The sequence below is a fragment of the Heteronotia binoei genome, chromosome 1 (assembly GCF_032191835.1).
Source record: "Heteronotia binoei isolate CCM8104 ecotype False Entrance Well chromosome 1, APGP_CSIRO_Hbin_v1, whole genome shotgun sequence".
NCBI lineage: Eukaryota > Metazoa > Chordata > Lepidosauria > Squamata > Gekkonidae > Heteronotia > Heteronotia binoei.
This window is the reverse complement of record NC_083223.1, coordinates 65,961,573-65,977,524: the sequence shown is the minus strand read 5'-3', so window position 1 is coordinate 65,977,524 and position 15,952 is coordinate 65,961,573. Positions and strand designations below refer to the sequence as shown.

At 45.0% G+C, this 15,952-nt stretch overlaps 1 protein-coding gene across 1 annotated transcript in view; it reads left to right on the top strand.

Moving 5' to 3' along the window:
• Positions 1–15,952, top strand: part of LOC132569386 (protein eyes shut homolog) — a 631,754-nt gene that overhangs the window by 255,045 nt on the left and 360,757 nt on the right. The gene's annotated exons all lie outside the window — the stretch shown is intronic.

The following is a 15,952-nucleotide window of genomic DNA, read 5'->3' as shown; positions in this document are numbered from 1 at the left end:
CTGAAAGCGTCAGAGCTGGAGCCAGACAGACAGGAACGGAGGAAGCCCGCTGCCCCCTCCGCAGCTGGCGCTCGCAAAGCGCTGGGTTTGCTGTGGGGGCAGCGTGGAGCGATCCCAGCGCTTGCTGGAAGAAGCTGGAGCCAGGCAGGCGGCGCGGGGGAAGCGCCGGGATCAGAGGTGGAGGCAGCGGATCGCCCCCCCCCCAGGAAGGTACCTTCACTCCATAAGACGCACACACTTTCCCCCCCACTTTTTTTGGAGGAAAAAGTGTGTCTTATGGTGCGAAAAATACGGTAATTCTTTTTTTCTCTTTTGTCATGCAAGACTGCAATACAATCTATTTATTTATTCTTAAATAATAAAATTCTTATACACCAAAATATAGTTTAATGTTTTAATATTTTGCTTTTTAAAAAAGGACAAGCAATTAAAAATTTAAAAAAATTCAAAACACGGGATTTGTTTTGAAAGGGTTTATTTTTTGTTATATTCATGTTCCTCAATGGTGCTTGTTCAGTCTAGAAAACTTTCAGGCACCTTGTCAAATTGTTTAAAAGATTACTCACTTGTTACCCTTTAACTTATTTTATCTATCCCAATTATGTGAAAACAGCTGATAGAATTGTTAAGACAGAAAAAAAATGGCTTTACATGATCTTGAGAGGTGCCCTAAAGTGCAGTTTTAAAGGATTTATTCCACACTTTGAAAGCCTTCAGCATCAGTGTTCTCACAGCATGTTATTAATAAGCCTGCCATTCACATATGCAGCCGTAGGCACTTTTGAATACGTTACAGTTCCCTAAATACCAAGATGAGACTGTACCCAGGAATATATTTTATCAGTGCTGTCCAGTAATCTTTTCTTTTGGATACATGTTTTCCAATAGCTTACTTATGGGGAGGGGAATTTATTTTCCTGAAACTCATTTTTATATCTATATTATATTTTGATTCCTTTACTCTCTTCTTCTCTTTCAAAAGAGTATTTTTTTTTTCATTTCTCTTCCATTTCTGTTTGTAGAGAAATCAGTGCCCCCTTTTGTAACTTTAGCCCTTGCACTTGTTTATGTTACATATCAGAGGGTGGTGCTGTAGTTTTACTCCCCTGTGGGGAGAGGGTGTGGGGTATAAATTAAATAAATAAAAGCAATAAAATAAAATAGGAAGACCTAGGAAGTAGGGTTGCCAAGTCCATTTCAAGAAATATCTGGGGACTTTGGGGGTGGAGCCAGGAGACTTTGGGGCAGAGCCAGGAGCAAGGGTGTGACAAGCATAATTGAACTCCAAGGGAGTTCTGGCCATCACATTGAAAGGTACAGCACACCTTTTTAAATGCCTTTCTTCCATAGGAAATAATGAAGGATAGGGGCACCTTCTTTTGTGGCTCATAGAATTGGACCCCCTGGTCCAATCATTTTAAAACTTGGGGGTATTTTGGGGATAGGCACTAATAATAATAATAATAATTTTTTATTTATACCCTGCCCTCCTCGCCGAAGCAGGCTCAGGGCGGCTTACAGGACATGGTGGGTCACACCATGATGTAACAATAAATACAACATAACCATTAAAATACATTTCTTAAACCAGCGATTAGATTAAAATTTAAAATTTAAATTACAGTATAAATTAATGGTGCTACATTCTTAATATACATGTAAACATAGCTTATTGATGCAATGGTTCCATCTTAATATGCCAGCTGGAAAAAGACGGTTTTGCTAGCCTTACAGAACTGATTAAGGTCCTGCAGGGCCCACACCTCCTTTGGCAGCTGGTTCCACCATTGAGGTGCTGTTATCGAGAAGGCCCACTCCCTTGTTTCTTTCAGTTTGGCCTCCTTTGGTCTGGGGATTTTCAGTAGATTTTGTGAACTAGACCTCAGTGCTCTCTGGGGAACATATGGAGAGAGACGGTCCCTAAGGTAGGCAGGTAGATGCCATACTGAAACTTTGGTGCCTCTACCTAAAAAAACAGTCTCCCAGAGCCCCCGATACCTTTGCATCAATTCCCCATTATTCTCGATGGGAATTGTTCTCCATAGGGAATAATTGCCCAATAGACATCCCCCCCCACTGCTGCTTTCTGATGACCCTAAAGCGGGGGGGGAGGGCCTCCAAACCTGGGGATTGGCAACCCCCTCTCTCTCTCACGACACACTTACTGGATCTGGTTCCTCCACAATGACATCTGAAAAGAACAGGGGCTACACTGCTCTCTCACTCACACACACACACACACATTTAGTTGCTCTGAAACGAAAGCAAAACAAACGGAGTGTAAAGTACTGGGGTTGGCGCAGTAAGAGACCAGAGTCGGAGAGTGATTTCAGCAAGCTTTACTTCAGGAACACACACACAGACTGAGCTCTATTCAAACTTCCCGCTCTTTTATACAATTCTTGCCCCCTTCTGATTGGTCTTTAACTATCTACATGGATTGGCTATTTACAGGGCCTTAAGGGCCTATCAGGGTACAGTATGAGCCTAGATGTTGATTGGCTACTTATGTTTCAATCCTTCCCCTGATTGGGCACGCTTAGGCCTTCTCTGGAACCCTGGTGTGGAGTACAAGCTTTGGCTTGTTCAGCTTCCCTCCAAAAGTAACAGTTCCCTCCAAAAGTAACAGTTCTCCCATTTAAGCCTAGGACACAACACGGAGGGACTCTGTTGCTGACCCATCCCATGAAGTACTTCCTGCTCAACTTTAAAGGCACACAGACACACAGACATTTTGAAATGGACCTGTTTGCAGGTTTCTAAACTTGCCCAATATCTAGAGCTGCATGGTTGCTGTGGGGGCAGGGCTTCCCCTGCCGGCCAGCTGGCTGGGGGAAGGGGGAAGCCTGTAAAACTGGGGGATCCCCTGCTGGGACCTGGGGATTGGGAAACCTACTAGGAAGATACTGTCTGCCTCTGAGCAACTTCAGAATGAAATTCTGAAAACTTGCAGAACCTCCCTTCCTGCCTCTCCTTTCCTCTCTTTGCATTTCTCAAGTAGCAACCTCACAAAAATCAGATAATGGGCACACTACTACATACCAGTGGGACCACTTGTGTGTCCACATGTATATCTATATATTCATGTCTAAAGCAGGATGTAGGAGAACTATGTTTTAGATAGATGGAGTTGCACTTAAGTGGCTAAAACATTTTTTTCTTTTAGCCTGGGTCCAATACCAGAATTGAGCCTTACTGCGTGAAAAATACTGAAATAAATAGAACACAGCAAGGTAAAGCTACTGGAGGGTGCTGGGTTAACTATCCTTGGTCACACAGTCTGTTTCTGTAAAAGAAGAAGAAGAAGAAGAAGAAGAAGAAGAAGAAGAAGAAGAAGAAGAAGAAGAAGAAGAAGAAGAAGAAGAAGAAGAAGAAGAAGAAGAAGAAGAAGAAGAAGAAGAAGAAGAAGAAGAAGAAGAAGAAGAAGAAGCCAGAAACCAAAACAGTTGCCATTTCAAGATCCCAGAATGATGGGGAAAGCTTGCATTCACTTTCTTTACATGTGAAAGAAGAAAAGTTGGTTTTTAGAGCAGCTTACATTTTCCTTCTGGTCAGCTTCTGTCAATCAAGATCACACAGTCACACAGCTTCTGTCAATCAAGATCTCTGATCACACAGGGTCCCTCCTCCTCTGAGGAGTCCTCACTATTGCTGAGCCCTGGCTGACCTATGACACTATTCCCCCCTCAGGGTCCGTGCATCTCAGTTGTCCAGGAAGGAACTAAATAGTACTAAATTAATAGTACTGGTTTGATCATGCCCATAATATGCAGTATGAATTCACTCAAAATTTGATTAAATGTTTGCCTACTAAAAACAAAAAAAAGTTAAAGATTTAATTTACCTGGATTGACTTTTACTTATTGTTCATAAAATATATATTCAAAAATCAAACTTGCAAGCTGGAGACCTACAAGGAATTGCAATGGAAGCATCAACTCATCTTCCCTTTTCCCACTATTTAGTTTTTCTTTTCCCTCAGAGCCACTTTCTATTTCCTGCTTCCTTCTGTCCTTTTAACCCACCGCACAACCCACCTTTATCTGCCCTCCTTTTTAAGCTTTCCCTCCTTCCCTGTAATCCTCCACTGAGGAAAATTACAGACTAGTGTTGTGGTGGTGGCCACAGCGCTGGAACTAGTTGTATGGTGAGGAACCTGCAAGGATTTGCAAGGGGCACCTCATTTTTCCATGTGTCCTCTTCCTCTCAATATTTTTTCTTTCCTCTCTCCTGATAATCTCCATATTCTCACCTTTCCCTGTTTCCTTTTCTCTTTCCTATCCACCAACCAACCTTTCTTTTATCTGCCCCCAGCTTCAACTATAGTTATTGTCATTTATATTTGCCTTTCTCCACAATGGAGACCCAAAGCAGCGTACATCAATCTTACCTTTATTTTATCCTCACAACAACCCTGTGAGGTAGATTAGGCTGAGAGAGTGACTGACCTAAGGTCACCCAGTGACCTTACATGGTTGTGTCGATTTGAACCTGTGTCTCCCTGATCCTAGTCTGAAACTCTAACGACTATAACACACTGGCTTTGGCGGGGTGGCTGCTGTTTAGTAATGCAAGCTCCCTGGTGGTTGCTGCCATACTTAGCTATGATTCCTGTTCCCAGGTGCAGATTAACTATGGGATTCAGGATACCTCTTGGAGGGCTGATGGCCTTCTCTCCCACCAACTTGATTGGGTCACCTCTGTAGCAGAAGGGCTGCATCTGGCCCACTCAAAATCTGTATGGTGTGGGAAGGGTCAGATGAAGGGGTATCTAGCCTGTCCAAGTCCCCCACACGAGAGGCAGTACCAATGGAGGGTGTCATGCCTTTTGAGAAATGGGACAGGGGTAGGAAGACTGTCTCTTCCTCTTTCCTTCTCTCCTTTGAGGGACAGGAGAACAACTGGACTTGACTGGAAGATCTTCCACACCAACATATCTAGATCAACACAATAGGGTTGCTAAGTCCAATTCAAGAAATATCTGGGGACTTTGGGGGTGGAGCCAGGAATCATTGGGGGCAGAGCCAGGAGCAAGGGTGTGACAAGCATAATTGAGCTTCAAGGGAGTTCTGGCCATCACATTTAAAGGGACTGCACATCTTTTAAATCCCTTCCCTCCATAGGAAATAATGAAGGATAGGGACACCTTCTTTTGGGGCTCATAGAATTGGACCCCCTGGTCCAATCTTTTTGAAACTTGGGGGGGTATTTTGGGGAGAGATACAGGATGCTATGCTGCAAATCTGGTGCCTCAACCTCAAAAAACAGCCTCCCCCAGAGCCCCAGATACCCATGGATCAATTCTCCATTATTTCCTATGAGAATAAGTCTCCATAGGGAATAAGAGAGTTCCCTCCCCTCCCCCCGCTTTCTCTCCCTCACTCACACACAAGCTTAACTGTCTCTGGTGCAAGTGGGCAGCCATGTTGGTCTGAAGAAGTAGAACAAAGCAGTAGTCTCTGGTGCCTCCACAACCAGGTCTGGAAAGTACAGGGGCTACCTGCTCTTTTACACACACACTTACTTGTCCGAAGTCTGCTGTTGCTAACCCCTCCCCATGAAGTACTTCCTGCTCCGATTTAAAGGCACACACACATTTTAAAAACAGACCTGATTGCAGGTCCTGCCCGAGATCTAGAGGTACATGGTGGGTGTGGGGGGAAACTTCTAAAACCGGGGAATCTCCCGCTGGGACCTGGGGACTGGGAAGCCTACAAGACAACCATGAAAGTACATATTTTACAGCCCTGTCCCCCATGCACTGGACAGACCAGCAGATGAGAGAAACAGCTAACCTCATGTGGCCAAATTATTTGCAAGTGCACCCTCATGCTCCCTAAATCAAATACCAAGTCAGGAAAAACAGGCAAGGCTAGAAAAAACCAACCACATGGCTTCCCTCTACTGGAAAGATTGAAACTCTTCTCATTATTTAATTTGTCATCATATTCAAAAATGATGATGCATCAGGGACAATGATTGGAAAAGTAATGTGACAAGCCACATAAGCAGAATATTTGCAATCAAATTTTGAACATTTTGGGGGGGAAAGCAAATATAGATATTGTGCAATGGTACTATTTGCAACCCCCAAATAAATTGCTGTCAAAAGGGAAGAGTGTTCAAACATTCCTGCTTATTATGGTTAAATAAGCACATTTCTAATCTACAGTATTTTATTTTTGTGGAAAGCCTTGAGGTATAGAAACAATAATTCATGTCTCATTTCCAAGATGGGTATAATACATTGCATTTTAAATATCACTATCAGGACAAAGGATCACAAAGAATAAATTGTGGTTCTTTATGCTTAGGCTTCAGTGACTCATACAGTAAACATAATAAAGACAGTTCATTAGGCTGCAATGACCTTTTGATTTGGGCAACATAATTCTGTAGCCTCTCCTTGAATCACTACAGGTATTATGGCATTTATATGAAGCTCACTGAACACTGCAGGAGTACTTTACCATGCTTGCTACTTAAAATATTGCAGAATCATCTGCTGTAGCCCTTAGCCAATATAAGACTTAGTAGGGTGGATTTAGAATCCAATGTCAGGTGCCAACAGTAGCCTCCATAATTTAATTTCCCCAAAGTAATGTAATATGCATTGTGCAGAAGGTGACAGCAGATGTTGACCAGCTAATAACTTAGATAATCAAGAAAGTTAACTCAAAACCAAACCGAATGGACAGTGCTTAAGAATATAAGAACATAAGAGAAGCCATGTTGGATCAGGCCAATGGCCCATCCAGTCCAACACTCTGTGTCATACAGTGGCAAAAAACCCCAGGTGCCTTCTGTTATGGCTGCCTCTGCCAGGTAAGCTGTGGAGGGAGGGAGGGTGTGTGATATGGCTGCAAAAGCCATGTTCTCTCCCTGTGTGTAGAGTTTGCAAAACACTGCTGTGGGTGGGTACTCAGACACAGTGGATACTGTGGCCCTCCTTGGGGTATTTACGTCTTTCATGCTGCAATCCTCACAGTCATGTGTACCCCTGTGCCATTGGTTCCTCCCAGCCCTGTGTCTGAGGGAGGCTGATGCCAGGGGGTGTGGCCACACCAGCATGCCCCACCACTCTCTGCCAGTCAGAGGAGAGTCCCCTCCTGCAGTGCTGGGTGGGCCCTGATGCTATCTCCATGACCTTCCCTAACATGGCTGAAGCCTCTGATCCTGGGCAGCAGAGTTTGCCCAGATTTCCTCTTCTCTGCTGGGCAGGCCTGGGGCATCAGCTGGCAGCCGCCAGCCCCTCACTGACCCCACATCTGGGTCTTCAAATGGGGCTGTGGTTGATTTTACTAGAGACAGGAGCTCCCTTCCCCCCTGAGGCCCCCTTTTTACTCACCCAACCAAAAAAAAGTCCAGCTTTTTTGGGGGGGGAGGGGGAATCACATTAAATTGACCAGCAACAGAATGCCAGGTCATACATGTACCAAAAGACATTGATTGTAGACCCTCCCCCCCTAAAAAAAAAATCCTTTACACAGTGGAACAAAACTATTTTCTAAGAGGGTTGACAGCCTCTAGGTGGGACCTGAAGTTCTCCCCGAATTACAACTGACCTTTGGTTGAAAGAGATCAGTTTCCACACATACACATACCCCAGGGAGAGAATAGCCACCCTCGGTGGGGGGGACGGGACTCTCTGGCCTTCTTCCCATCTCAGTTCACCCTCTCCTGAGCCCAAACTGGGTCTTTTCCAGAACCCCACCCCTGCCCAGATATCCAGCAACTTCCTGGGAGTTGGCAACTGTGACCAAGAACGACCCCAGCCTCCCTCCCTTCCAAGATCTCCAGGCTGATTTTCCCCCATGCCTTACTTCTGAGTAAACCTCCCACAAAGATCTTCTTTGCAGCCCTCCCTCGCCCTCCAAGTACAAACCCCTCCCACACATACCCCCTCGCAGGAAAGTCCCCTCCCTCCTCCTCCCCCAGCCCCCCTTGCACAGCCTCTCTAGCAGGAGTTCAGTGGGCTTAACCCTTTTGGTGCTGCAGAGGAAGGAAAAGCCCCCCCCCCAGGAGGAGCTTCACCCAGGCTGCTGGGCCCTGTGCAACTCAGTGGGGCTCCTCGGGAGAAAGTCTGCAGCAGGGGGCTAGCTTTGAAACAGACAAGGGTCAGATTCAAGTGCTTGTGTTTGTGGTTAAGGTAACCAGATAGAATAATTCTGCTGAAGAGGGTATATTTCCAAGAAGCCTCCATTCCATCTAGTCTTTCACCTTTGATGGAGCTGAACTGCATTTCTTTGGATGTCTTCCATTGAAGCTTTGGGCCATTCTGGGTGCCACATTACTAGCATGTGTTAATGAACTGTTACTTCTGCCATGATACTTCTCATCTGAGTCAGTTCATACGTTCTGCTACAAGTCAGTAATCAATGACTTATCAAGTGGCATACATTTATGTGTGAATACCTCCATACATCTCTCGGCTTGGCTTCGCGAACGAAGATTTAAGAAGGGTGCAATAGTCCACGTTTGCTGCAGGCTCGCTGGTGGCTGACAAGACCAATATGGGACAGGCAGGTCCGGCCACAGCGGCTGCAGGGAAAAGTCTGATTTAGGGTTGGTGCTGTAGCAGTGCGATTCTTCCTCAATCTCCTTTTGTCCTCAAGACCAGCTATGCGTGCGTTCTCAAAGGAAGAGACAGCCTGGTGGATGGTGTGCCTCCATGCTTTGCGATCTGAGGCTAGGTCAGACCACTGGTGATGGTTGATGTGACAGGTGCTAAGGGATTTCTTCAAGGAGTCCTTGTACCTCTTCTTTGGTGCCCCTCTATTTCGATGACCGGTGGAGAGTTCGCCATACAGGGCAATCTTGGGAAGGCGGTGGTTTTCCATCCTAGAAATATGCCCTGCCCAGCGCAGCTGCATCTTCAACAGCAGTGCCTCAATGCTGGTAACCTCCGCCCGCTTGAGGACTTCAGTGTTGGTCACAAAGTCACTCCAGTGGATGTTGAGGATGGTGCGAAGGCAGCGCTGATGAAAGCGCTCGAGGAGTCGCAGGTGATGACGGTATAAAACCCACGATTCGGAGCCGTAGATGAGGGTTGTCATCACAACCGCTTTGTAAACATTGATCTTTGTGCCTTTTTTCAGATGCTTGTTGCTCCACACTCTTTTGTGCAGTTGGCCAAATGCACGGTTTGCCTTTGCCAGCCTATTGTCAATCTCCTTGTCGATCTTGGCATCTGAGGAGATGATGCACCCCAGGTAGCTGAACTGCTGGACTGTCTTCAGAACTGATTCACCCACAGTGATGCAGGGGGGGTGAGAAACTTCTTGGGGTGCAGGCTGGTGGAGAACTTCTGTCTTCTTCAGACTAACTTCTAGGCCGAATAGCTTGGCAGCCTCTGCAAAGCAGGACGTCATATGCTGCAGAGCTGATACCGAGTGGGAGACGAGTGCAGCATCATCAGCAAACAGTAGATCTCGGATGAGTTTTTCCATTGTCTTGGAGTGTGCCTTTAGTCGCCTCAGGTTGAACAGGCTGCCATCGGTGCGATAGCGGATGTATACACCATCGTCATCATCTAGATCTACTGCGGCTCTTTGAAGCATCATGCTAAAGAAGATCGTAAAGAGAGTTGGCGCGAGAATGCAGCCTTGCTTTACACCTGTGCCTATTGGGAAGGGCTCCGAGAGGTCGTTGCAGTGTCTGACTTGGCCTCGCTGGTCTTCGTGTAGCTGGATGATCATGCTGAGGAACCTTGGGGGACATCCTAAACGTTCCAAGATTTGCCACAGGCCTTTCCTGCTAACGGTATCGAAAGCTTTGGTAAGGTCGACAAAAGTCACATACAGAGCCTTGTTCTGTTCCCTGCATTTCTCTTGGAGCTGCCTGAGAACAAATACCATGTCGGTGGTGCTCCTGTTAGCTCTGAAGCCGTACTGGCTCTCTGGGAGGAGTTCTTCTGCAATGGTGGGCACCAGTCTGTTCAGGAGTATTCTGGCAAGGATTTTGCCTGCGATGGAGAGCAGGGTTATCCCCCGGTAGTTGGAGCAGTCTGACTTTTCCCCTTTGTTCTTGTATAGGGTGATGATGATTGCATCGCAAAAGTCCTGTGGTAATTTGCCTTGTTTCCAGCAGGTGACAAGTACTTTGTGAAGTGAGCTATGTAGTACTGTGCCCCCATGCTTCCAGATCTCTGGTGGAATTCCATCAACTCCCGCTGCCTTGCCACTTTTCAGTTGCTTGATGGCTTTAACAGTCTCTTCTAGGGTGGGGATCTCATCCAACTCTTTTTTCACCGGTTGAAGTGGGGTGAGGTGGATTGCTGAATCTTGAACTACGCGGTTGGCACTGAAGAGAACCTGAAAATACTCCGACCACCGGTTCAGTATGGATGCCTTGTCTGTGAGGAGCACTTGGCCGTCTGCACTATGCAAGGGACTCTGAGCCTGATATGATGGGCCATATACTGCCTTCAGGGCTTCGTAGAACCCTCTTAAATCACCAGTGTCTGCACACAGCTGGGTTCTCTCTGCAAGCTTGGTCCACCACTCGTTCTGAACGTCTCGAAGCTTGCGCTGGAGGTTGCTACATGCAGCGCGAAAGGTTGCTTTTTTCCCAGGACAGGAGGGCTGAGCAAGATGTGCTTGGTAGGCAGATCTCTTTTTTGCCAGTAATTCTTGGATCTCTTGATTGTTCTCATCAAACCAGTCCTTGTTCTTCCTTGTGGAGAACCCGGGGACTTCTTCAGAGATCTCTTTTTTGCCAGTAATTCTTGGATCTCTTGATTGTTCTCATCAAACCAGTCCTTGTTCTTCCTTGTGGAGAACCCGAGGACTTCTTCAGAGATCTGCAGGACGGTAGTTTTTAGGTGTTCCCAGAGTGCTTCTGGAGAAGGGTCTGTGGGGCAACTGGGGTCCTCAATTCTTGACTGGAGTTTTGCCTGGAAGGCAGCTTTAACTTCGGCTGACTGGAGGCTGCCAACCTGAAAGTTCCTCCGAGGGATACCTCCTCTCCTGGGTGTGGGTTTAAAGTGAAGACGGAGATTGCAGCGTACAAGACGATGAACCTCCATACATACCTTAGAACCAAAGTGCAATAGAGAATGGCAAATATTCTCTATTGCTGTGTTTTGTTTTTGAAACCAAAATCTAAATGACAGCCTATCCAGTTTACACATGGGGAGGGGGGAAATCTTGGTTGCTGAATTTTAAACACTGATGTTGAAAGCTTTCAAAGGAGTAAGCAATTATATGCATCTCTGTAGAAATGTAAATGAATTTCAGTATTAAAACGCTGATGAAGCCTGGGAGGGTAACAACTCCTGCTGATATGAGTCCAGCAGCAGTTCTACAGCATTTTTTTTCCAGAAGGCAAAAGCACTCAGTCTCTTTTTGCCCTTCCTATTAGCTGCCATTATGTTCTGAAATAAGTATTCTTTCCACAGTTCATTTAGCCTAGTGCAATCCATGTGGGTGGGTGTTGCTCAACAGAAATGCTTGTAAGGCACCGGTGCTTAAGGCAAGAAGACAATGCTCATAACTACTTTATTTTCATCTGAGAGGAAAAGCATTATGTTCTGAAACATACTGATCACAAGTCCTGAGGAAGTGACCAGGGACCCAATTGGTGGATTTCTGTCTTCTGGTTATCATGATAGAACACAACATATTCTCTAAGAATACAGTCTTCAAGAAAATGCAGATAACCTTTCTCTCTCCCACCCTTACCATTTTTCTTTATATTCCCAAGCTGCACTGTTAATTTGCTCTTCTGTGTGCAATATAGATTTCAGGTTGCTATGGTGATGATTTTGCCCACACTAACTTGACATTAGCAATGTTGAAAAGAGCTCAGATGAAGACAGCAGCTGCTATAAATGCCGTAACTATGCTGCTTTTGACCCTTGACTGGTTTATCAGGGCTTATTGTTTCCCTGCTTATTCTAACAAGAATAAGAATTGGATCTAAAATATTAGCACTTCTGTGATTTTGAAATGAGGAAGGTCAAAAGAATCATAAAACAACACATGAAGACTAAGACTGGAGGGAAATGAAAGAAATTGTGAGGTTTTTTTTTTTTAAATGACACAGCCAGTCATCATAGTGTATAGCTGAAAAATCATTTGAATCAAAGTAGTAATATGTCATATATAGGGGAGAACAATGGCTATTCAAGTAAAAGAGTTGCGGCACTAAAGTGAACAACACAGGTCATAACAGAGTATAAGGTCTTCTCTGCATAAGAAAAGTAATGCTGCTCAGTGCTACATGCAGTGGATGCTGGAGCCATCTCTCTTGCATTCTCTGTCCAGATTTACTACTAGGTTACCAGCAGGGAGACAGACCTCCCACCAGCAGCTGTCATTATCCACAGCTACTCTGAGCATTTTTAAATGCTGCCATTGTGTATGAGAGAACTTGGAACTGACATCACATTACTCTAGGAGTCACTGGTGACACTATGACTGATTCCTCACCAGCATTTGCTCCGCCCCTGTGCTTCTCCTTGCATCGACTCAAGCCATCGATTCCCCACCAGTCGTTCCATGGCACATCCTGCTTTGGGGCTGCTTCCCATTTCTGTCTTGACAACTTGGAATAAAAAAACCCAGCATCCTGTTCCTGCGATGGTAATGGGAAGGAGCTGCGATGCAAAAGGCATCTGCGGAGCAACTAGTAGGGAATCCATCGCTTGAGCTGGCACAGGGAGAAGTGCGGGGGCAGAGCAAATGCCAGTGAGGAATCAGTCCAAGTTTTTACCATATGGTTTCTGGTAATTCCCAGAGCAACATGCCATGACTTTCAGTTTTTCCAGGAAATGACATCACAGTGCATATGATGCTGGTGCTCCCACTTCGTTCCTTCGTCCAAAGCCCTTGCCGGTTGCCAGGCACAGTCTTGTGAGGAAAAGCCCCCTACTTTTCATACATGTGGACATCGTGATCGCCAGTGTGGTTGCCAGGGTGCCTGGAGATTTGACTCTCACACATCTGCTCTAAGAAGTGGACTTTGCTTACAGCTTCTAAGGCTTATATGGCAGCTTTGCATTCTACATCTCTGAAGAGTGTTAGCCAGAACTACAGACATGCTCCAGCTGCTTCTTGTGTGCCCAGTCTTGGCCACTGCAGTGGAAGAAACCAGGCCACCATGTTTCCAGCCTGGTTCCATGGACCTAAGGCTAACAACAGCAGAATCCATCTTGCTTTCCTGACCCAAGCTTACCCTGCCAGGCTGAACTCATTCCTTCTTAGTGGGAAAGTCACAGGTACACACCCTAGCCTGCAAGCAACCTCATGAATGGATTAATAGCTCCACTGTTGATCCTAATTGCTCAGCAATACCAGAACAATAAACCTTGCCCAGCAGAAGATGAAATAAGAGGAAGGACATCTCCTGTCTTCATCAAGTCTTTTGTCTTACCCGGGTGGTACCTAGGCCAGCATTTGACTCCCTATTGTCACCTTCCCAGCTAATCCCATTTAACCTTAAGTATCCAGCCATTCCCATTCTCACCCCAGTCTAATACCTTGGAGCCGCCCCAGGCAGCATTGCAGCTTGGAAATTTCCAGCTTCACCAGACTAAGGTGAAGTTCATTGGTCAAAACTGGCATCCAATTAGGTGTCAGCAAGGGATGTCCAGCCTTCTTGGTCATCGCAGAGCCTCCCCTTGCTCCTCCCCAAGACCTCCCAGCCCCTAAGGGTCTAAGGGAGTCTATTTAACCTCTAACCCAACTCCACTCATGTGTGCTTTCTATTCAGCAACCCCTATTACCCGCTGTCTAGATCCATCCCCAATTCTGGCCACAGTGTTGGGTCCATTTCCCCTGTCCTCTTAAGTCGCCATTGGAAACCTTCCCTGAAGACGACGATGGTAAATATGACCCTGTTTGTCTACCCATATATGTTACCCCTATCAATCTATCTGTATTTCCTTAGACCTGTGTGAATGTGTGAGTGTTTTGTATTTTTACCTTGTATGAAAGAACTATTATTCTAAATAAATTACAATTGTTTTTTATTAAATTAGAGTCCTTTTATTGAGCATTGACTATCTGAACGGTTGAGCCTGGTATACACAGATAACAAAGATTCCTATTGGGCCAGCTGTCTCTCAATCTAATTCCCCAATCTCATTTTGAGAGCAGTTTCCCTAACAGTCTCATCACCCTATTTACTATACTTCTGCTTCATATTAATTGTTTCTCATTTCACTGTATTCTGGGTAGCAGAAAGTGTATAGATTCTCAACAGCCTGTCTCTCAATTCCAGCGTTGCCAATTTTTTTCTTGACTACATCAGTGTTTCTCACATTCAGCTTCCAAATACTTTGCTTTGGCTGTCTCCCTACTCCTGTCCCATCCTAGCTAATCCATTTGCCCAGCACCCTCAACAAGAACAATTCTCACCTTACAAAGGAAGTGGTCTTCTGTTCTGGAATAATTCTAGACCCATGTAATTGGTTACTCTGCTATGATGGCTTGTCACAGTAGGGATCTCCTAGTTTGCTGTCTGCTGAACTTCAGTGTTATAACAAGGGCCTGAGGACAGTTGTCTATCTGTCAGCTCAGCAGGGATCAGATGACCCTGTGGAGTTCTTTTGGTCTTATAAAGGTTCTGACTGTGATTTGGTTTTCTCAGTCTGGTTGCTTTGGTAAAAACAAAGCTGTTTTTCTTCCCCTGTTTATCTGTCCACCTGCTTACCACTGTAGTGATTTGGCTGCGAACACTTGCTTTGTCTCTTGAGTCCCACTCCCAGCCCTGATAAAATGAGCCCCACTGCCAGCTGTAATAAACAGGACCAAATAAAAGCCAACAACAATTCAGCAGCAGATCTGAGCTTGCCCCAGCTAGAAGAGGAAAGACATGGGCAATGGCACCATAGTAACAGAATACATGACTTTAGTGATATTTGCATAAAATAGCATGGTTAAACACAGCTGAACACAATAAGTATTGTAGGTTGTAATAGTACGTTGCACTTTAATTCTGTTTTCTCAGTATAGTGAGAAGGTAGCATTGCTTTTGCTTTTGCTTCTCTTCATTTGTTTAACTAAGACCGTTTTCGCACACAGCTCACCTCGCAGTCACAATCCTGTTCCCTCTGCAGCATCTGGTCAGATTTCCCACCATCTGTACCGAAGTTACAGGAAGTGCTGCAGCTTCTGCGTAGCAAACGTAAACCGCTAAAACCCAGTTTACGTTTGCTACGCTAAAGCCACGGCACTTCCTGTAACTCAGGCGCAGATGGTAGGTTATCCAACAGACGCTGCGAAGGGAACAGGATTGTGTCTGCGAGGTAAGCTGTGTGCAAAAATGGTCTAATACTTAGTACCAACACACTTTAGTGCCTAAAAAGAGGATCAAGGGTGATAACAGACCTCAGCATTCAGAGACTAATAGGTGGAGGATTCGGCCTGGCTGCATGCTCTTTGGACCTCTTCCATTCTTTGGGGCAGTACAGGAGTTCCCAAATAACTTGTGTGTCTTGGGCTAGTTGTTATTATTAACATATCAGAAATAATAACTTTTCTTCCAAGGTCAATGTTATACTTACTGACCAAAGATGGCAAAGTTCTTTCTAAACTGCAAGAGTTACAGAATGGTAATTCCTCTCAAATATCAACGTAAGGTATTTGAGTGAGAGAGAGAATGACTGGCCATTATTAGCAAGAAAACGTATAGGATTAATACATTTTGGGGTACAATCTAGCTAAAGTTAAATTCCACTTATTTCAGTGGGACAGTTAAGTTCATGCCTAAGTTTTCCCTGCTGGAATCAATAGAGTTTTTACTGTGCTTGGATGAAGTCCATTTATTTTAATACCATTCCATTTTATACTCTTTAAAATATGCAGTCAACTTCTAAAATAAGGCAGTATCTGCAACTATTCAAAATTAATGAAGATTCTTTGTTTGCACCGAAAAACTTTCAAGTGCTTATTTGTCATGAAATTATCTTTAGAATTTTAAATCTTAATAAGAATAGTACATAGTATTT